General features: G+C 34.1%; 1 long non-coding RNA gene across 1 annotated transcript; it reads left to right on the plus strand.

Moving 5' to 3' along the window:
• The first annotated feature begins 1,097 nt into the window (after positions 1-1,097).
• On the plus strand, positions 1,098-16,143 carry LOC134266172 (uncharacterized). The gene is made up of 5 exons (XR_009991909.1): positions 1,098-1,141; positions 1,586-1,609; positions 1,994-2,140; positions 9,987-10,022; positions 15,268-16,143. It is a non-coding gene; the product is annotated as an uncharacterized LOC134266172 (long non-coding RNA).
• Positions 16,144-22,402: the final 6,259 nt, after the last annotated feature.

Raw genomic sequence — 22,402 nt, forward strand, 5'->3', positions numbered from 1 at the left:
AGAATTTTCATTATTTTTTTGGAACAGGTTGTTGTTTAAAAGTACTCATTGTATGTCAATTCAAATTTGTAAATTCTACCGGCAAAATTTTCTTTTTCCCCTTGGAAAATGTGTAACACTAAATTTTTATTTAATGGGACATCTTAAAGGACTTTTATTTCAAAGGATGTGGGTAACTAATCCCTTAACAGAGATTGTCAACAAACATATTATGTCTAAATATGATGTTAGAGAACAATCCTGTGAAATATCAAAGAGATGCGAGAAGATTTTTCAACTTTTTATTAGAATTTTTTCTGTTGAAGGTATATTTCTGTTACAACGGGACATGACGGAAATGGACGTTATTCCGGAATATAGTAGTCTGTCCATGTGTACATACCTTGTAATAATACTTCTTTTCATGACAACATTATTGGCTAGAGAAAATCCTTTATTTTCATTTAAAACACTACATGTTTATTATCAAGACTATGCCACAAATGTAAGCTGAAAACGGGTTAAGCGTATTATTTTTCATTAGTATCAATTCCTGACGTTACGTCTTTACCAACTTTAAAGATGAAATTACCAACTTTAAAATTGGAAAAGCCGATATTAAAGTTGGAATTACCAACTTTAAAGATGGAATTCCAAACTTTAAAAAAAAAGTACGTGACAATAACACGCTTCCGTACCAAGTTTATTATATACAAAACATATTGGATCATGGGGACTGACAACTGACTTACAATGCATTAATGAAACTGATCTATCTCCAGGACAATTGGAGATAGGCAAAGTATACATGGTAACACATAAGAAGCAAACAAGTAAGAAGAAAGGCACGACTGTTAAAATATAAACAAATGTAGTAAATAAACATACCAGTAGAAAACAAACATTAACCCCCAAATTTTCCTAAGGTGATAATTGTAATGATAACACCCAGAAAAGAGGGTGGAGTTTGAACAAGTGAATTGATATGATTTCGAGTTGACAATCTTGCTAGACTGTATATGCCATACGTGGATAAGTTTCAACAATGTATATAAAAGTTTCTGATTTCCCGCCAAATTCACTTTGAAGAATTACCACAAAGATAATGTTTTTTTTTCAGGTAGTGTCTGGGACCAACCACCATTGGATAAATGTAATCCAGGTAAGATTTATGACAAATTTACATCATTATTTTATTGAAAAAAGAATAACATTTATATGCCTGGTTGAAATAGAAGGCAATAAACAACATACATGTAGTTTATACTATCAAAATAAAAAAATTGAAAAAATTATCAAAAATTTACATGATGTGAAAACTGAATACCCAGAAAAGAGGAAGAAGTTTGAAGAAGCTAATTGTTATGAACTTGAGTTGACAGTCTGGTTGCATATGTCATGGGTAATACTCCTAGTAGAATCGGTGATTTTTAGTAATGTTATTAAAATGATCCCACCTTTGATGTTTTGGAGGTCCTGTTTGCTCTGCTCCTATTTTGTATTGTTTTATGGACTTTTGATCTTGAATACTGTTCATTATCTCCATGTTTCATTTGATTTCCCTACAAGATAACTTTAACATGACCACAAAAATAATGTTTTTCAGGTAGAGTCTCGAAATGTTGTGCAGGTAATGTATGAAAAATGTTCTTCCGTTTATTTAATTTAGAAAATATTATTATTAAATTTATTAGCCTGATTAGAAAAGATGGTAAACTAAAACAGACTTAACATTCTCAATATGTTGTCTTTTTTCAACCTTTCTTTAATACCTTTAAGGAATTTGTCATTTTAGCATTTAGAATGATAATATTTTTCATTTTCTGAATATAAGCCCATTTTCTATTGTAGACATTCATTAAGAAATATTACATATACAGTCTCGTCTAAGACTTTTTTTCAGGAAGGTTGTTTTGTTTTCCTTTTTCATTAGACAGTTTTGTCTTTCTTTTATTTTCTTTTTCAATCTTAAGAGACTCGTTTATTGACAGTGTTAGTTTGTTCTTTTTTGCAGCTAATGGAGTAACGAGGACGGAGTGCGGGCTGTCACCCGGGCTATCATACGGATCTGATCTAGACTACGAAGTGTGTAATCACTGCCATAAATTGGAGAAAAGAGACAATCACATGTGTGGAAAACACTGTTACAATTATCAAGAATGTATGTAAAACGGGCCTTGGTAAACAGCTTTTTAACATTTGGTGCTTGTCGTCGACTATTTATTATATTATACTTTCATCACCCCTACTAATGTGTTCGGAACTTTTTATTTTTCGGTATTCTGCAAATTATAAAACCCGAGGAGTTCAAAGTAGCTTTGGCGTAGCTCTGGCGAGAGTCAGTGAGACTACAGCGAGATAGGATAAATTATTCAAGGAAATGTAGGTAGAAAGTGACTAGCACGTAGAGACATGGTAAACAGAGAAGTTATATTGTGTTTCAATTTTTACCACCCTGTAATATCTGTAGCAATGTACTTTTATTTCATTTGAATTCATCCAACTTTGATTAATATATATATATATATATATATATATATATATATATATATATATATATATATATATATATATATATATATATATATATATATATATATATATATAAAGCACTAAAAATGACCAACGACACGAACAATAAAAATTGTCAAATTTTCGGGACGCCCTGTCCCTTCCTCAGGACAAAGAAAAAAAGTTAAAAAGTCATAAGAACAAAGGAAAAAGAGAAACAAAAACAACTAGCACTACTACTAAACTACTAAACACTAGATATTTACATACTTAATAATTACATGATGAATTGGAAATTTTTAAGAACACTAATAAAGAAAGAAATCCGGACCGCTATGAAATGCGTCCGGTCTATCGGGTATACTCGGGTGAAGTGCGATTTACATAATTGAACGGATTAATTATGCTAATTAATTGCGACAATCAGTAAATCGTACATTGTTTCATTCTCTCAAAATGGCGTAACTTTACTTAATAAAGAATAATTGAAGAAAAATAATATAGCAGGGATATTAAAACATATGAATTATGATCAATATAAATTTTGAAATATTTAAGGACTTATTACCGGGAAAAAATAATTAAAAAAGTGTAAGCAATACATAGTTATGAGAGTTGTTCGAGAGTTGGTGACGCAAATTAACTGTAGAGTTTACACTAAATTGAGAGAATAATCTTGTTTGGTATCATCAGGAATTGGGTCTAGTTTACGTTCATTCTGGTGAAGTCATTCAGTTTGTTAATACCATTAGGCGGAATGACTTCAATCTGTGCATCCAGAACTTTTCTTTGCTTTTTCTCTGAGCATCTGTCCATCTTGGGTTATGGTCAATCACCACTACTGTCATGTCCTCCCATTTGTGACCCTCAAGGTTGAAATGTTCCCCAACGGGTTCATTGAGTTTTTTGGTCCTAATAGTCGAACGGTGGTTATTGACTCTCCTGCGGAGATCTCCTGTTTCACCAATACACTGTTTGGAGCAAACTTTGCAACTGATGAGATAAATGCAGTTGTCAGTATGACAGGACAAACTCCCTAGTATTTTGTAGCTGCGGCCTGTAACAGGGCTGTTAAAACTGTCTGTGTCAGTGCTGTGCTTACAAAGAAGACATCTTCTGTCAGAGCAAGTTTTAAAGCCCCCGTTAGGTAATGGGTTGTCCAGTCTGGTTCTTACTACCATGTCCTTTACGTTCCTTGGGCATCTGTATGCAGCCAATGGGGGTTCCTTAAAGACCTCTGCCATTCGTTTGTTTGAATGGAGAATTGGTAGGTTCTTTTGAAGGATACCGCTAAGGTTCTTAAGGACGGGATGATATGTGGTCACCAGAGGGACCCTGACGCTATTGTCTTTCTCCTTGTAGCGTAATAGGTTTTGCCTGTCATGTCCCGCCATCTCATCAATAGCTGTTTGTACGGTGCGGGCTTCTTAGAGACCAGGTCTTCCAACAATCTATCGGAATTCCCATGGGTACAAATTGCGCCCCGTTATTAACAGACCTATTTTTGTATTCCTATGAAGCAGAATTTGTGCAAAATCTTATGCTTGAGAAGAAGAAAACACTTGCTGTGGCCTTCAACTCGACATTTAGATATATTGACGACGTAATGTCAATTAACAATGGTGATTTCCATTCTTATGTCGATACGATATCCTAGTGAGCTTGAGATAAAAGATACCACAGAGTCTTACACCTCTTTTTCATATCTAGGTATTTTTCTTGAAAAAGACGTTAACGGCAATCTAACAACCAAGCTCTATGATAAACGTGATGACTTTAACTTTTTTATCGTCAACTCCTCTTACTTATGCAGCAATATACTTTCATCACCTGCATACGAAATTTACTTATCTCAGTTGATACGATACGCAAGGGCATGCTCTACGTATTAACAATTTCTAAAATGAGGTAAATTATTGACAAACAAGTTGATGAAACAAGACTATCAGCAGTCTTGTTTTAAGTCATCATTTCGTAATGTTTTTAGGGACATGTGTTCTACGACAGCCAGACTTCTCTGTAAAACCAAACGAGACTATTTTTCTCAAAAGATTGAAGAATGCGGTAAGGACCACAAGCAACTTTTCAAATTGTCAAAGTCATTGATGGGAAAACAACAGGAAACTATTCTACCATCATCGACATCCAATAAAGAGTTGTCTAATGCATTCTCTAAATTCTTCATTAACAAAGTGACCACAATTAGAGACGGTCTGAAAGAACTTACTACCTTTAACATGGAAAGGACTATGGATAAGGATATTCCTTTCAGCGGCGAGCCATTGCTGAGCTTCAGACCCACAAGAAACGACGAAGTGAGAGCAATTCTAGGCAAAGCAGCGACCAAAGCGTGTGAACTTGACCCACTCCCGAGGTCGATTTTAAAAAAGAACTTGGATGCCATAGTTCCATTTATTACCAACATTATTAATATCTCATTCGACCAATCAGAAGTACCATCACTGTTGAAGGAGACATTAGTAAGACCACTACTGAAGAAATCTGGACTCGATAAAAACGTCTATAAGGCCTACCGTCCAGTTTCAAACCTCCCTTTTATATCTAAAATTTTAGAAAAAAGTTGTTGCCACACGCCTGGATGAACAACTTGACAAAAATCTTTTAAGCGACCCTTTGCAATCAGCTTACTAACAGGCAGCAACATGTTATCATTGGAACGGAAACGTCAGACCCTTGCCATCTTCAGTTTGGTGTCCCACAAGGATCCGTTCTGGAACCAAAACTTTTTTGTCTTTTTCCTAAACCAATTGGAGAAATTTGTCGTCAGCACGGTTTCAAATATCATTGCTATGCCGATGACACCCAGGTGTACATGATAAAATCTCGTGAAAACTGGAACAACTATTTTAAACGACTTGAAAATTGCTTGCAGGACATAGGGACCTGGATGTCGACTAATCTTCTTAAATTAAACAAGGACAAAACCGAATTGATAATTTTTACAACGAAATTCCAATCCAAAAATGTGCCAGTCTTACAACTTAAAGTTGGAGAAAGTGTCATCAACAGTGTAACGGTTGTACGTAATCTCGGCATCCATTTTGACAGCTTTCTTACCATGGAAAAGCAAGTAGCGTCCATCATTAAAACGTGCAATTATCATCTCCGCAACATTGGAAAAATTAGGAGTTTCATCTCAACTGATGCATGCAAGACTCTCGTGAACTCCCTGGTTACATCTCGACTGGACTATGGAAATAGTATACTATTTGGCATAAACAAGAGCTCCGTGGAAAGGTTACAAAAAATCCAGAACAATGCAGCTAGGCTTATCACAAAGAAAAGAAAAAGAGATCACATTACTCCGATTCTCGCTGACTTGCACTGGCTTCCAGTGGAGTTCCGCCCGAGGTACAAAATCCTTGTATATACCTACCTTGCAGTGTATGGATTTGCTCCCGAGTATTTACAGGAACTGATTACTATCCGTAAAACTAACCGTACTCTACGATCGGACGGAAGTTTGCAACTCAATTTACCGAGGGTGCGCACCGGGACATAAGGTGTAAGACAATTTAACTATTCTGCAGCCCATTTATGAAACAGTCTCCCGGTGCACATTCGACAAGCTAAATCAATCGAGTATTTTAAAAGACAACTGAAAACCCATTTTTATAAATTAGCTTTTGATTAACTTTTTCGATCTATCTATCTAGTGATTTTTATTTGTTTTTCTTAACCATTAGATTTTTAATTCATTGCAACTGTATTCTTTTTTATCATTTTTACCAAAACAAGACATTCTCAATATAAGAATAATTTTATTTTTTAAAGTGATAAATAATATATGCAATGTTTTATGTACATTCTATGTAAAGCGCCTTAGGGTGATATTTTTATTATATAGGGCGCTATAGAAATTTATTATATTATTATTATTTATTATTATATAAGTTCTATAGTCGATATAATAACCTTGTCAGCCAATACAATTTCTCATTGAGTCAAATGCTGACTGACGTTTTTCATACTTATTGTTAGTCCATTATTTATACACTGAATTGACGACGGAATTTTCCGTTATTTCCCGTCTATGACATGGAGCACACGGCGGGTGTGACCGATCGGCAGGGGATGCTTACTCCTCCATGGCACCTGATCCCAACTCTGATGTTTTGGAGGTCCATGTTTGCTCTGCTCCTGTTTTGAATTGTTTTATGGACTTTTGATTTCGAATAGTGCTTGTTATCTCCATATGTTTCATTGCATAAATTTTTACGGGTTAACAAAAGAGTCCAATATATAATAGTGTACGGTGTGACCGTTGGGGCAAGCTCGCTTAAATTACTATCAAAAACCTATATACAGCATATACTTGTACTGCCTATCCTCAGTTTATTAAAAAAGAAACTAAAACAATGAAAAGAAATTACATCCTCTGTATCGGGATCGAGATTCCAAACTTCTCGGAAGTTTCCGACAACATCGGAAATACCCGAGCCGTTTAAGTGACGAAAGTATGACGTCAAATAATATAGGGTTATTGAATTTATATTGGTGAATATTGGCACGAGTTGGTTGTACAAATGCAAGAGCTTGCGAGTGCATTTGTACAGCCAACGAGTGCCAATATTCATCAATATAGTTCGATAACTCTTTTATTATATAGCTAAAACATTTCCTCATAATTTATAATAACAAGTTGCTGTCCTTTAAAAAAAGAACTGCAATACGTGGACCATATGCATGTTTTTTTCTAACTGATACTCAATTAAAAAAATTTCTAGGTGTTGGGAATATTCATGTAGGTTTTTTCACTTTTACTACAATGATCTGCCTACTTAAAACTGATTGTAGTCTCAAAGGAAAATTGTGAAATTTTATTTTTTATTATATAGTTTTGTTAGTTTTGTCAGTTTAAAAAATCGGGTTATTTTGATACGTATAATTCATACTGGCTGGGACTTGACATCTGTTCTGGATTTATACGGAGGAAATTTATCATGGGAAATATAGAGATCTGATGGTTCATGAGTAGCACAGCTCTGTACTACGCAGATTTTTTTGTCAAAGCCCCCCCCCCCCCCACACACACACACAAATTAAAAGCCCTTGCTACAGACCTTTATCAAACGATATTTAGATTGCTGAAATATTAAATTATTTTGCGAACCTTGTTGCTCAAAACTAATTGCCGGTGAAAACTTGCTCTATATTTTAAAAGCTATCTCTATTCGTTGAGTGACGTTTTTCATTCAAGTTGTTAAGTTACATGTATCTATATATCGTAATTTCTTAAAGTGCTTGTACCATAGAATCAATATTTAGTTTGTATATGAAAGTTTATGTAAAAGAGAGAAAAATGGATCTGCCAATGAATATGTAAATGCAATGTGCAGATTTAATACAGGTAAAAGCGCGATTTGCCAATGAATGGCAAAATTTTTCATTCGAATAGGGCGAATTATTCTACGGGCAAGTTACCTATAGTGCGAACTCTCTAGCATTCTCGCGCATGCGTAGCCCGTCGTTTGCTCAGGGCATCCGGTTTAACCTCGCTTATATATTTACTGCGTTAACCTCAGGGTCCACGCAATTATTCCAACTAAAAAACTCAAATTAATGATTTTTTTAGGATCGGTATTCAAATTTACGCTTGTCCTGTAAGTGTTCCATATCGAATCATTTCGATGACCCTACCGAGTGTTATGATTTGCTTGTTTGGGTTTTAATGAGTGTAATACATAAACATACTAAATTTTTCATATATAATTTCATTTTTGTGTAAAAAATAAACAAATCTTACCAAGATGCCACTTCCTTTCTTTAATGTTGCTCTGAGAATTTGACCAGACGACTTTTTTTGTTTGCAACGGGACATTCGATATTGAACGCTCGTATTCGGAATGCTTCGGACATACTCGTATACGCAATACAAACTCAGCGTTGAATAAAACGTCAAGATATTGAAAGCTAAAATTCTCTAGAATGTTGGTAGTATTTTATTAGAGACTGTTTATTAGCTATATGATAAAAAGTCCTATTGACTAAGGACGCAAACAATAGTTTTGTGGCATGGAGGCTGCATTAAATCGTTGTTTGTAATTTTTTTTTTCAATTGACTTGTTGCTATGTTTAAACCACCATGTTGCTTTTCACCCCCAAAGGATTATTGAGAGTTTGATGCAATCTCTCACCAGAGGTCGTATTACGCTTCGCTATAACACATTAGTGGAACGATAACTCTGAGTAGATTGAGTTTGATGGAACTCGCTACGCGAACGGCGCTTTGGGCCGCCTCGCTGCGATCGTTATTATAAACGGGTGTTTAAAAGTAAGTGTTCAAAACTACAAGTCTGCTCAAACAGAGTGTCAGACCAGGGCTTAACACTTGGAGATAACAAACTTAAATGAAAACTTAGTATGTAGAAAATCAGTTTGAATCATTGTGTTCTTGAATATTGATTGTGTTTGTTCTTTTATTTAATCCAATCCGTTAAATACGTCAATTAATGTAAAGAAAATTCTTTGTCTACACTTCATCCCTGGTCGAATCCACAAAAAACATTACAAAAAACTATTTTATCAACCTTTTTAAGCCCAAATTTAATAGAAAATAATACTTTATTATATATTTTAACATTTTGTGTGTATGATGAATTATGTGTGAAAGTTAATGCAATATTTGTACATTAACTAATATAGCGATTTAATTTTACTCGTGTATATTTTTCATGAAGCTCGTGTATAAAGTCGTGATCATTGTACAGAAAATAATTTTGATGCAATTGGCGTGCCTTTGACTTACTTTGTTAAATAGCACTTGGATTCTATATATTTAGAAACTGCTCCAAATTTTTTTAAAAAATCGATTCAAAAAGTGCACAGTTTGTACTAATCGGGATTCAAGTTGGGGAATCAGTTCTCGAAAGACTATATAGCAGTAGTCATTCAGAAACTCCAGCAGATTGTATGGTTGATACAAGAACTTGAAAACAATTTTTGAAAATCTAAAATCAAATATTAACTAACGTTTATCATACAAATTGAGAGGCCATCATTTACACAGTGGATGGTTTTTCCAATCCTGACAAGGAGCAAACGGCGGATGTGAACTGACGATAGGGGACGCTTACTCCCCTATGTCACCTGATCCCATCTCTGATGTTTTTGAGGTCTATGTTTGCCCTGCTCCAAATTTGCATTACTTCAATGCACTTTTGAGCTTTGTTGTTGTTCGTTATCTTCATATTTCATTAGAAAAAGAACTCTGCATATGTTAATGTAAATATTCATCATTTTGATTTTCATTAATTTATCATTTTGTATTTTTTTTTATGGAATTCTGATCTCAAATACTGTTCGTTATCTCCAAAACTGAAGAATTGTTTCCATTTACTCGATCATGTCAAAGTGCGCAAAGTGGGTGTGTCTGGTTAAAAGGGAAGGCTTTTGTTTGCTAATTGTTTTATATCATGTTTCATAAAACATTTAATATTACTCTTTATTTCTAAAAAAAAAATATTTTATTACAGGTAATATGAGTTCAAACTGTGGAAACACAATGGGAGGTAAGGGCTAATCATATCGTCACTAATATCAAGAATTTTATTCTTTAATTGGTAATCCAATTTATTTTCAATAGCTCCCTTTCCAAGGTGTAAATTCTTTAAAATCCTGTATTATTTTTCAAGTATTTTTAATATTCCCAACAATCCAACAATTGAATCTGAATTACCATGCTTATGTTGCATTCCTTAACTACATTAAAATCGATGCATAGTGCGTTCTAGTAAATGTTCTACCAAGCATACTACTTATTAAAGATGAACAGCGTTACAAGAGAACTTTAAAAAACAAGAGGCCCAGGGGCAACAGCGCTCACCTGAGCACATCGGGCTTGAATTTACTCCCCCCCCCCCTTCCAGGCGTTCATCATTTGAACAAACTAGAATCTACACTACCTGAGGATGATTCCATATAAATACCCCGGGTATTACTAATCATAGCTTTGAAGTACTTGAAAAGAAGATTTTAAAAGGTTTCCCTATATATCCCTATGTAAAACTTGGGTCGGCCATTTTGGCCCCACCCTATCCCCAGGGCCAGGGGTCATGATTTGAAAAAACTTGAATCTACACTACCTGAGGATGATTCCACATGAGTTTCATCTTTCCTGGCCCAGTGGTAATTGAGAAGGATTTTTAAAGATATTTCCTATATATTCCTATGTAAAACTTGGGTCGGCCATTTTGGCCCCACCCTTGCCCCGGGGGTCATGATTTAAACAAACTTGAATCTACACTACCTGAGGATGATTCCACATGAGTTTCATCTTTCCTGGCCCAGTGGTTCTGGAGAAGAAGATTTTTAAAGATTTTTCCTATATATTCCTATGTAAAACTTGGGTCGGCCATTTTGGCCCCACCCTTGCCCCAGGGGTCATGATTTGAACAAACTTGATTCTACACTACCTGAGGATGATTCCACATGAGTTTCATCTTTCCTGTCCTAGTGGTTCTTGAGAAGAAGATTTTTAAAGATTTTTCTTATATATTCCTATGTAAAACCAGGGTCGGCCATTTTGGCCCCATACTTGCCCCGGGGGTCATGATTTGAACAAACTTGAATCTACACTACCTGAGGATGCTTCCACATGAGTTTCATCTTACCTGGCCCAGCGGTTCTGGAGAAGATTTTTTTAAAATGCCATTAATTCTTAACAAATTCATGATTATCTCCCCTTGGAAAAAGGCGTGGCCCTTCATTTGAACAAACTTGAATCCCCTTCACCCAAGGATACTTTGTGCCAAGTTTGGTTGAAATTGGCCCAGTGGTTCTTGAGAAGAAGATGAAAATGTGAAAAGTTTACAACAACGACAACGACAGACAACGGACAAATTTTGATCAGAAAAGTTCACTTGAGCCTTCGGCTCAGGTGAGCTAATTATAATTTTAAAGCAACAGTCAACACTGTTTCACAACGAGTGATATACCCCCCCCCCCCCCATCCCCTTCAAAAAACATGACTGTGCAGAATTTATGTGCGCACGGTTCTGTGTTACATGAATTTGTATAAAACATTTAGTAAAGTATAATACATACAGCATGTACTTGAGGATACCATTGAAATTTTCACTCCTCGATTGATTGTATATTGTTTAACGTCCCTCTCGAGAATTTTTCACTCATATGAAGACGCCACCAATTGACGGTGGAGAGTTGCAAATTTTGTCCTATACTCGGCACTCAGGGCCATTGAGCAGGGAGGGATCTTTTTTGTGCCAGCACCTACTGCGACACGGGACCTCGGTTTATTCGGTCTCATCCGAAGGACTGGTCTCCGCGTCCCACAGTGGGATTCGAACCACAGCGCCACGCGGGCAACTTTCACTCCTCGAAAACCATTTTCTAGTGAAAATTGTGGGCCCTTCGGATGAGACCCTAAAAGTCAAGGCAACGTCTCCAGGCGGTCGTTGGCCGGATTAAGATCCCCCATTGCAAAATGGCCCTGAGTGCCGAGTAGAGGTCAAAATTTGAAGTCCTTCACTGTTAGTAAGGTATCTATATGAGTGAAAAATTCTCTAATCAGACGTAAAACGACATACAATAAATTTCTAAATCTTAAAAAAAGATTAGCATATTAAGGATTGACAGGAATAGTTTAGGTCACAAGGAAAATAAAGTTCATCCAATTAAGTCTAAATGAATTCAAAATGCCTTCACGGTCCGTGTAACACTTGACAATTTAAATTTCTTAAATGATTTTGATTTTTAGAATGTTAACATATTGGTTCAAATATCTTAATTTCAAAAAACTCAAACTGATTAAAGTTCATGCTTTTTTATATCAATGACAGCTGTTTCTTTAATGAAAATGGAACTCGTAAATTTACTTACTGGCCATTGGTCATTTGGAAAATTATTTTGTTTAAACATATTCTGATTGCACTCACAAGACAGTACTCTGAAGTTGAAAAGATGCTTGAGTTTCTGACTGATAATATCTATGTGGTTTTTCGAGTCCAGGTATACCAATAATCTATTAGAATTCCCATGGGTACCAACTGCGCTCCGTTATTAGCAGACCTATTTTTCTATTCCTATGAAACAGAATTTGTTCAAAATTTTATGCGTGAAAAAAAGAAAACACTTGCTGTGGCCTTCAACCGGACATTTAGATATATCGACGACGTATTGTAAATTAACAATGGTAATTTCCATTCCTACGTCGACACGATATATCCTGGTGAGCTTGAGTTAAAAGATACCACAGACTCTGACACATCTGTTTCATACTTGGATATTTTACTTGAAAAAGACGTTAATGGTAATCTAAAACAAAGCTCTATGATAAACGTGATGACTTTAAGTTTTCTATTGTCAACTTCCCTTACTAATGCAGCAATATACTCGTACCATCATCACCTGCATACGGAGTATATATATTTCAGTTGATTCGATACGCAAGATCATGCTCTACGTATGAACAATTTCTAAAATGAGGTAAATTATTGACAAGCAAGTTGATGAAACAAGAATATCAGCGCAGCAGTCTCTTTTAAAGTCATCATTTCGTAAGTTCTGTGGTCGATACAATGACCTTGTTAGCCAATACAATTTCTCATTGAGTCAAATGCTGACTGACGTTTTTCATACCAATATGTTAGTCCATTATCCATACGCTGATTTGACGACGGATTTTCCGTTGTTTTTTTTTCGATCATGACAAGCACACGACGGGTTTGAGCGGTCAGCAGGGGATGCTCACTCCTCCATGGCACCTTATCCCAACTCTGATGTTTCACAGGTCTGTGTTTGCTCTGCTCCTATTTTGTATTGTTTTATGGACTTTGATATTGAATACTGCTCGTTATCTCCATATCCTTCCTTTGTATATTGAAATTTAATATTTTAGTTCAAAAACCTAACTTTTCAAATTTCTAAAAAGGTTTTAGAATTTTAATATTTTAGATTTTTACCTTAAATGTTCAAAATTCAAATTTACGAAAACGATTTTTGCATTTTAAACGTTTGACGTTTTATTCTTTCGTTTGTTCAGAAAGTTTACGCTTAACAATCTAAAGTTCAGTAACATTTTTCGTCTTTTAATTATGTCTAGGTCGGTCATTTCCACTTGTATTTTCGTCTGAAACTCCGTAAGATAAAATCCCTGCTACCATATTCTTTCTGTGGCCATCTTTAGAGATCTCAACCAGAAGTGCGCATCACACAAAAATTAAAAATCTCTCGTCAACCTCGATCTACTCTTTCAACAATCAGAGAAATGGCTAAAAGGGGGCCGGAAGTTTACATTAATATGCTGATGGGAATTCCGTATTCGTAATTTTTTGGGTGGATCTAAAGCAGCGTGTTGTAATGTACCTTGACATTTTAATATTAAGTATTTCGATTACTAGTATTGAAATGGAAAAAAATGCCAAATGGGAAAAATAAAACACTTCTTGTAAATGAAACTTGTAAAAATATACTGTTTTAATCTATACAGATGGTTGCATTCAACAATCTCTTGTAACGTGTATGATTGGGTTATTAAGGGATATTTATACAGTACATAGGTTTTTGTCTGACTCTGCCTGAATTAATACTTAGAATTATAATTTGGGCCGCTCTATCTGAGGGAAAATCACATTGCATTAAAAATTTTCCTTATCTACAGACGGCGACTGGGTATGGATTTTGTACCTTGTTTCTCCCCTAGGTTCCTTTTGATATGAAAGAACTGGTTGTCTCAATCTTCTTCAGATTTACTTCACCCATAACATAACATCAGGTCCCTACTATAACCTGCCACTGGTGTTAATTCTGTTCTTACCGTTAACTTCTTGATTCTTGATTTCTTCTTTACTCCTCACTAAGATATTTACAGTACTTAAGGAAAAACTTCAAGAGTACTGTGCAACAATATATTCCAGAAGTGGTGTAAATCAGATATGGATACTTAAAAATTCCATTAAACTTTTGGACAATTTGAAATCACAAGATTTCACCAAAATCAACGGCTTAAAAACTTACGACTTTTCAACTTTATACACAACCATTCTCCACGATAAATTAAAGTCCAGGCTTTTCGATACCATTGACAGCTGCTTTTTCAATAAAAATGGAACAAGGATATTTACTTACCTTGTCATTTGTCATTTGCAAAATATTTTTGTTAAACACATTCTGATTGTACACACAAGTACTCTGAAGTCGACATCAAAAAGATGATTGAGTTTCTGATTGACAATATTTATGTGAGTTTTGGAGACCAGGTCTTCCAACAATCTATTGGAATTCCCATGGGTACCAATTTCGCCCCATTGTTGGCAGACCTACTTTTGTATTCCTATGAAGCAGAATTTGTGCGAAATCTAATGCCTGAGAAGAAGAAAACGCTTGCTGTGGCCCACAACTCGACATTTAGATATATGTACGATGTATTGTTAATTAACAATGGTTATTTCCATTCTTATGTCGATACGATATCCTTGTGAGATTGAGATAAAAAATAACACAGAGTCTAACACATCTGTTTCATATTTAGATATTCCAATAGGTTGTTGGAAGACTTGTTCTCCAAAAAAACCACATAGATATTGTCAATCAGAAACTTAATCATCTTTTTGATGTCAACTTCAGTTTTCTGAGCGGTTTTAAATTTAATATTGTATAATTTTGTTTAATTCAAATATGTTATAAAAATTGAACTGTAATAAATAGTTTTTGAACTTAGATGTTCTGACTGAACTTATATTTTTGAAAGCTGACTATAGTATTGTAACTTAAAAAACGACATTTTTCTCATTGCAGGAAGTTATTGGCGAGGTAATCCATATAATCCATTCCCATACCAGTTAGTGTGTAGGTTTTGCGAATGTATTGCTAGTCGTGGTTGTTGTTCAAATTATTGTGGTGGAAGATGACCCTTAACTGAGCAAAAGAGTCTATCAAATGTATCAACTTTCTTCACTTTCTAGTTATTTTAGCTCAATTAAAATTTTGCTTTCTTTTAGATAATATTTATTTAATAAAAGCTTGCATTTTGAGCAATATACATGTATATCATAGAATAAAACTTTTTTTTAGTTTTTTTTAAGAATGTATCGATGTGTAGAATCATGCCTTTATCTATCGTTAAATAGAACTCTGAATGACATTTTTAATTCCAATCCTTTAGCCATTATTTACACACTGATTTGTCTACGGACTTTTTTCGTTCACTTGATCTTAATTTCAAGGTGAAAACTGAAAATTTAGGATATTTACTTATCTGTCAGTAACTTGTATAAGTGAATAAATTGATTAAAGTATTCTCAATATTGAATGAATTAGGATATCTAAAAACCATATGTATGAAAGCGCGCAAAATTTTATTGATCCGTATATGTCATTGATGGAAGAGACCGTAAACAGTTGACCTTTAAAATTCATATGAAATCTCTCATCAAAATGGCTTTATTAAAAGAATATCTTACTATTCTACAGCAAATCGTTTAAATGGATTTTGAGCTTGATTGCTGTTGGGTACGAATCTCCATAAAAAGTTGATTTTACAAGTTTATAATCAGGACCCAGTAAAATAAGATGCTAATTTCGTTACGTCAGTGGACCGGGGAAAGCGTTTATACTTATCAATTTTGAATGAAGTTCAACTAAAAATGTAAGATGTTTAATGCGTTGATATTTTGCTACCATTTTTGACATTTATCATTAAATAAAAAAAAACTAAACCTCGTCAGACTCTTATTTTTGAAAATGTTTTATCAAGTTTATTTCCTGTAATAATTAAGAGACCATAGATGATGATGATGATTCATACTATCATTGGGACGAGTTTTCAAGATTTTTGACGCGTGTTAAGTATCTGGCCCATGGAAATCCTGCATCTTGAGATTCAACATTCATGCTTTGAATTGTGCACGTAATTACAGCCAAGCTTTGGATGTTAATTCCCTAACAAAAAAAATTACTTTAGTTTGCTGTTGTTAACTATAATAAGTACTTTGATATTTTGATTTTCTATGAAATTTTACTCTAGAACTTTTTTGAAAATTTAAAGCCTTAATTTTTCTTAAATTACATATCAATGATTAATTATTTGGAGACAAATGAAGATATACGAAAAATAGATCATTTGATATCAGAATATCATTTATAGGAATTTAAAGAAATATAATAGATTTATCTGAAATTAAACTTAAAAATTTTACTATGGTAGAATCTTTAATTTACTATAGTTTATTTTGGTTTAATATACTTTTTGTTTGGATTTTACGTGATTCTCTTGGTGAGATTCCGGGTTTTTTTTTCTAGAAGGTCCTTTCAAAAATTAAGGAAACCCCTTCACTGATTAAGCCTCAATACATGATACATCCGATTACCTTAATGCATTGAAGCAGAAACATTTTTAAGAAATAATGAGTTCACCTTCGCCAGATTTCCTTAGATAAATGATGCATTGTAGGAAACATGAAACCAGCCAATATGTTTGAGATGTGCTGTGCTTTGTGAATTTTTTTACCTGTGATAGTTATGCCTGCGAATTCTTATTTTGCTTTTATACCCTCGCTTGAAAAGCACGGGGGTATATAGTGGTTGGGATGCCCGTCCGCAACTCCTCTTATACCACTGATTGAAATTAAATGAAATTTCACAGAATCTTTGTTACATAGTGCCATTTTTGCCATGGTTTCCCATGGCAAAACATGGACTTTGCCATTTTTACCATATGGACGGCAGGGGTATTATCTAGTGAGCTCAGTGCTCACAGTACCTCTAAAGTTTATTCAGCTTTTATATCAGTGCTAGTATGTGTTTGTGCTGCATTGTGCTTGTATTTGCTAAATACGTCATTGTATCGACAAGAACATTTGCAAAATGTTGATCTGAAACAAAACCGTTGATGCCCTTGTTTTATCATTTTGTTTGTCAATAGCTTAACTTATTTTAGAATAAAAAATGTTTGTATCTAGGAAATGTTCTTTAATATTAAATCAACTGGGAAACATTAACTCCATCTATAGGTTTTAATGGTAAATTGCTACATAAATAAGGGAAGTGATAGATAAGTGAAGTCACCCTGTTATAAATATTGATGTTAGGCTACAATTAACAGTTTTTGTTAGTATAATATCAAATATATGCAGATGCACCAGTATCTGTTGTACTTTTTTTATACAAGAATATATTGCATCCACGTAGGAAAGTAAAATGCTTATTGATAAATCGTCGATCGTCAATTTCTCTAAATGTTGAACTGAGGGTCATATCAAGAGGCGTCTTTTTTGAATATAAAAATTGGTTTCCACAATATAAACTCACGTAGCGTTCATTCTATTCTGAAGACAACATTGGAATTTTTACCCTTCAGATTTTCCCAAGTTTTGAAGAGCACATCTTACGTTGAACAAATTCTAAAACGAGTTAAGTTATTGTGTATGAAGCAAGAATATCAGCAGTCTTGTTTAAAGTCATCATTTCATAAGTTCTGTAGTAGATACAATGACTTTGTCAACAAATACAACTTATCATTAAGTCAAATGCATACTGACTTTCTTCATTCTAATTTTTAGGCAAGTATTTACTCACTGAGTTGTCCACGGATTTTTTTCCCGTTATTTCCCGATCAAGACAAGGAGCAAACGGAGCGTGAGACCGGTAGGCAGAGAATTCTTATTCATCATTGGCATGTACCTGATCCCACCTCTGATGTTATGGAGGTCTGTGTTTGCTCCACTATTTTTGTATTGTTTAATGGACTTGTGAGCTCGAAAACTGTTTGTTATCTCCATACATGAAACATATGGAGATAACAAACAGTATTCAAAATCAAAAGTCCATAAAAACAATACAAAATAGGAGCAGAGCAAACACTGACCTCAAAAACATCAGAGATGGGATCAGTTGCCAGGGAGGAGTGAGCATCACCTACCTACCGGTCACACCCGCCATGTGCTCCTTGTCATGATCGGGAAATAACATAAACATTTCTCGTCAATTCAGTGTATAAATAATGGACTAACAATTATGAAAAACGTCAGTCAGCATTTGACTCAATGATAAATTGTATTTGCTGACAAGGTCATTGTATCAACCATGGTACTTACCAAATGATGACTTTAAACGAGACTGTTGATATTCTTGCTTCATCACTTTGTTTGTCAATAGTTTACCTCATTTTTGAAAGTGTTCATACGTAGAGCGAATCAACTAAGATATATAAACTCCGTATGCAGGTGATGAAGGTATATTGTTGCTTAAGTAAGGGAAGTTGACGATAAAAAAGTTAAAGTCATCAAGTTTATCACAGAGCTTGGTTGTTAGAATACCATTCACGTCTTTTTTCAAATAAAATATCCAAATATGAAACATGTTTCAGACTCAGATTTCACTAATATAAACTTTACATAACTTCAGTTTTTGTGAATTATTGGTATAGGGCATGATGTTTGAGCTTTGACGCTTTTAAAATCTTAGGTTAAAATACAACGATAGATCATGCTTAAAATAGATGTTGTCCGAAAATTGCTCTTAGGAGCTTTTTTTGTTGATTTATCTACTTCTACGAAAGCCTTTTAGGATCAATCTAGGAGAAAAAAATTAAAAGGCGTTTAATATTACGCCTTTCCATTCCAAAAGGCGTTATTATGCCTTTTTAAAAGGCATTAATATAACACCTTTCTAAAAGGCGTTATTACGCCTTTCATTCTAAAAGGCGTTATTACGCCTTTCATTCTAAAAGGCGTTATTACGCCTTTTCAAAAGGCGTTATAATGGCTTTTAATTTTTTTTTCTCTTTAGATTGATCCTAATAGTCTTTCGTATACTTTAATAAATTTTATCGTATACTAGTAACTTTTTATCTTATCTAAATGACTGAATGCTTTGACAAATACAAAATACATGTAACTGGAAAATATTGTAGCTACTGCGTACTATTCACAGAAAGAGTATAAAAACTGAATGAGCCTTTAAAAAAATTAATTTGCTATCATTTTATTCCGTATCATCTGGGCCCCATTTTTTGGTTCTTTATTAATATAATGACTTGTTTTTCCTAACAATTAGAATTGAGATGGTCCGAGATAAGAAACCTATGAAAGCTACACACGACGGGTGTTACATTTATGGAGAAAAGGCGAACACGGGTCTTAATTCATACAATGTTAGTTAATTAGACCTCTAGTCTAGATAATGTGCCTTGATAAGGGATGATAGATTAAAAAAAGTTGAAAATGAATAGGAGATCATCAAAAATACTATATATATTGTTTTCTCTACTTCATAATCTTCAGAGTAGGAAGATGAATGTTTTTGTGTTATCATTTTAGTTTACTCCTAATTTCTTGAAATTTCGGTTAAAAGTTTTGTTATTCTTGACAAATTTTATTGTACCCTCCCTCCCTCTACATAGAAAAAGAAAATTGACAGAAAGTAAGAAATGTTTTAATCGAGGTTTTGGAAAGCCCTGTCTCACATCAATGAATGTGTGATTAGCCTGCCTTTGATTCAAAAGTGGCATACTCAGAGAACGTTATATGTAGTGAATGGGTTGGGAGACATAAACACTATATGCAGGTGATAGTGGAATATTACTACATAAATAAGGAAAGTTGACGATAGAAAAGATAAAATCATCTCGTTCGTCATACAATTTACTAATAAGTTTGACTTAATTGTCTATAGTAATTTAAACATCCATATCTGAAGAAGATATGGCAGACTCTCTTGTGTCTTTAATTTCAAGTGCACTGGGACGAATCGAGTCTAAATATAAAAATTGTCAGTCTTTATATTTGTGGCCCTTTTCGACTAAGACAAAATTTTCCTATTCTAATGTATTTGGTCACAAAAAATTTTTCATCTCGGTTACTTTAGATTACATTGCAAATAATTGAGTTTTATTTCATTTACTAAAACATAATTCATACAAATCAATTGGTAGAACTTTGATATATTCTTGGCTGAAAAATAACAACTAATTCCATTTGATTTTTTTGTGGTTTCTTGCCAATTGCAGCTGTCTTTTTATCCATTCTTTTGAAAGCAGTAGCTCTTTGCAGAAACGTAGACACGGACACAGTACAGCTACTGCAACTTGTATTTTTTTTTTACATTCTGACTCTTTAGTGCAGGGTGATAATAGCATTTTTCATCTGTTTGACTGCTCTGTATGTTGATAAGGTGTCATTTTTCAGAGTCACCTTCTAAAATCTAGAATCATGAAAGATTCATCCCACAGCAAAATCTTAACGTTTCAAACCGTAAATGCAGAAGAATTCATAGAAAACAAGATGTGTTTGTGAAACACTATGCGCCCGGGGGCAACAAAAATCGAAAAAGCTATTTTTAGCATAAAAGCTTAGATAACAGTCAAGGTCACAAGGTCATTGGCCTTGATGTCATTTGAAAGAACTTGATGAGTGGATTATGCACATCAAATATGAAGTCTCTATCTGTTATGGTTCAAAAGTTATGGTGAAAGGTACGAAAAAAGCTATTTTTAGCATATAGGTCACAGTCAAGGTCACCAGGTCATTGACCTTTGTGTCATTTTAAAGAACTTTATTAGTGTAGTAGGCATACTAAATATGAAGTCTCTATCTTTCATGGTTCAAAAGTTACGGTGAAGGTTAAAGTTTGCAGACAGAAAAGCTATTTTTAGCATATAGGTCACATTCAAGGTCACAAGGTCATTAACATTGGTGTCATTTGAAAGCACCTCATTAGTGAAGTATGCATACCAAATATGAAGTTTCTACCTTTCATGGTTCAAAAGTTATGGCGAAGGTTAAAGTTTGGAGACAAACAAACAAACAAACAGACAGACAGACAGACAGACAGAACAAAAACAATACGCCTCGGATCTATCGATCCAGGCGCATAAAAATTACTATTTAAAAAAAATAAACAATATTTCATTACCCTACCCTGTAGTATGGTTTCTTTCTGCAATGTTATCTCTTTTCGGTGCTACATTTCCACAAAACCAAGAGGAGTATGAAGCAAAGAATTTTTTTTAAAATACTCATCTTTAAGAAGAAAATCTAAAATTTTCAACTACATTGTTCCAAAGAAAGCACGTTTTATATAATTTGTAAAAAAAAAAATCTATGATAGAAACCTATAGTAGAAACATCGTACCATTTATTGATAAATTCCCCTCTAAAACATCCATTTTTGAAAATTAAGATATTAATTTTAAAGGACATTTTTACTTTACATTATATATGTAATATAACGTAGGGCTATGTCATCGCTCTGAAAATAGTAATTTTTATTACAAAAATGTGACCTTAATTTGTGCGAAAAACCATGTGAGCTTAAAAAGTGCGTTGAGCTGTATATACATTGTGAAATTGGCCACAGAAAGATTGTCCAAAACAAAAAGTTTCATTTCATCAAAAAATCTAAACAACAGCTTAAAAACTTACGACTTTTCAACTTTATACACAACCATTACCCAGGATAAATTAAATTCCATGCTTTTTGATATCATTGATAGCTGTTTTTTCTCAATAAAAATGGAACTCGTAAATTTACTTACTTGGCCATTGGTCATTGGCAAAATTATTTTGTTAAAACACATTTTGATTGCACACACAAGTACCCTGAAGTTGACAGCAAAAAGATGTTTGAGTTTCTGATTGACAGTGTCTATGTGGTTTTTGGAGACAAAGTCTTCCCAAAATTTACTGGAATTTCCATGGGTACCAAATTGCGCTCGGTTATTAGCAGACCTATTTTTGTAAGTTCTATGGTCGATACAATGACCTTGTCTGCGAATACAATTGAAAGTTATGGAGATAACGAACAGTATTCAATATCAAGGTCTCACTGAGTCGTTTTTCATACTAATTGTTAGTCCATATTTATACACTGAATTGACTACGGATTTTCCCGTTATTTCCCGATCATGACAAGGAGCACACGGCGGGTGTGACCG

This window comes from Saccostrea cucullata, unplaced genomic scaffold (genome assembly GCF_032062105.1).
Source record: "Saccostrea cucullata isolate Sc308-1 unplaced genomic scaffold, CSIRO_AGI_Scuc_v1 ctg10413, whole genome shotgun sequence".
NCBI classification, from domain to species: domain Eukaryota; kingdom Metazoa; phylum Mollusca; class Bivalvia; order Ostreida; family Ostreidae; genus Saccostrea; species Saccostrea cuccullata.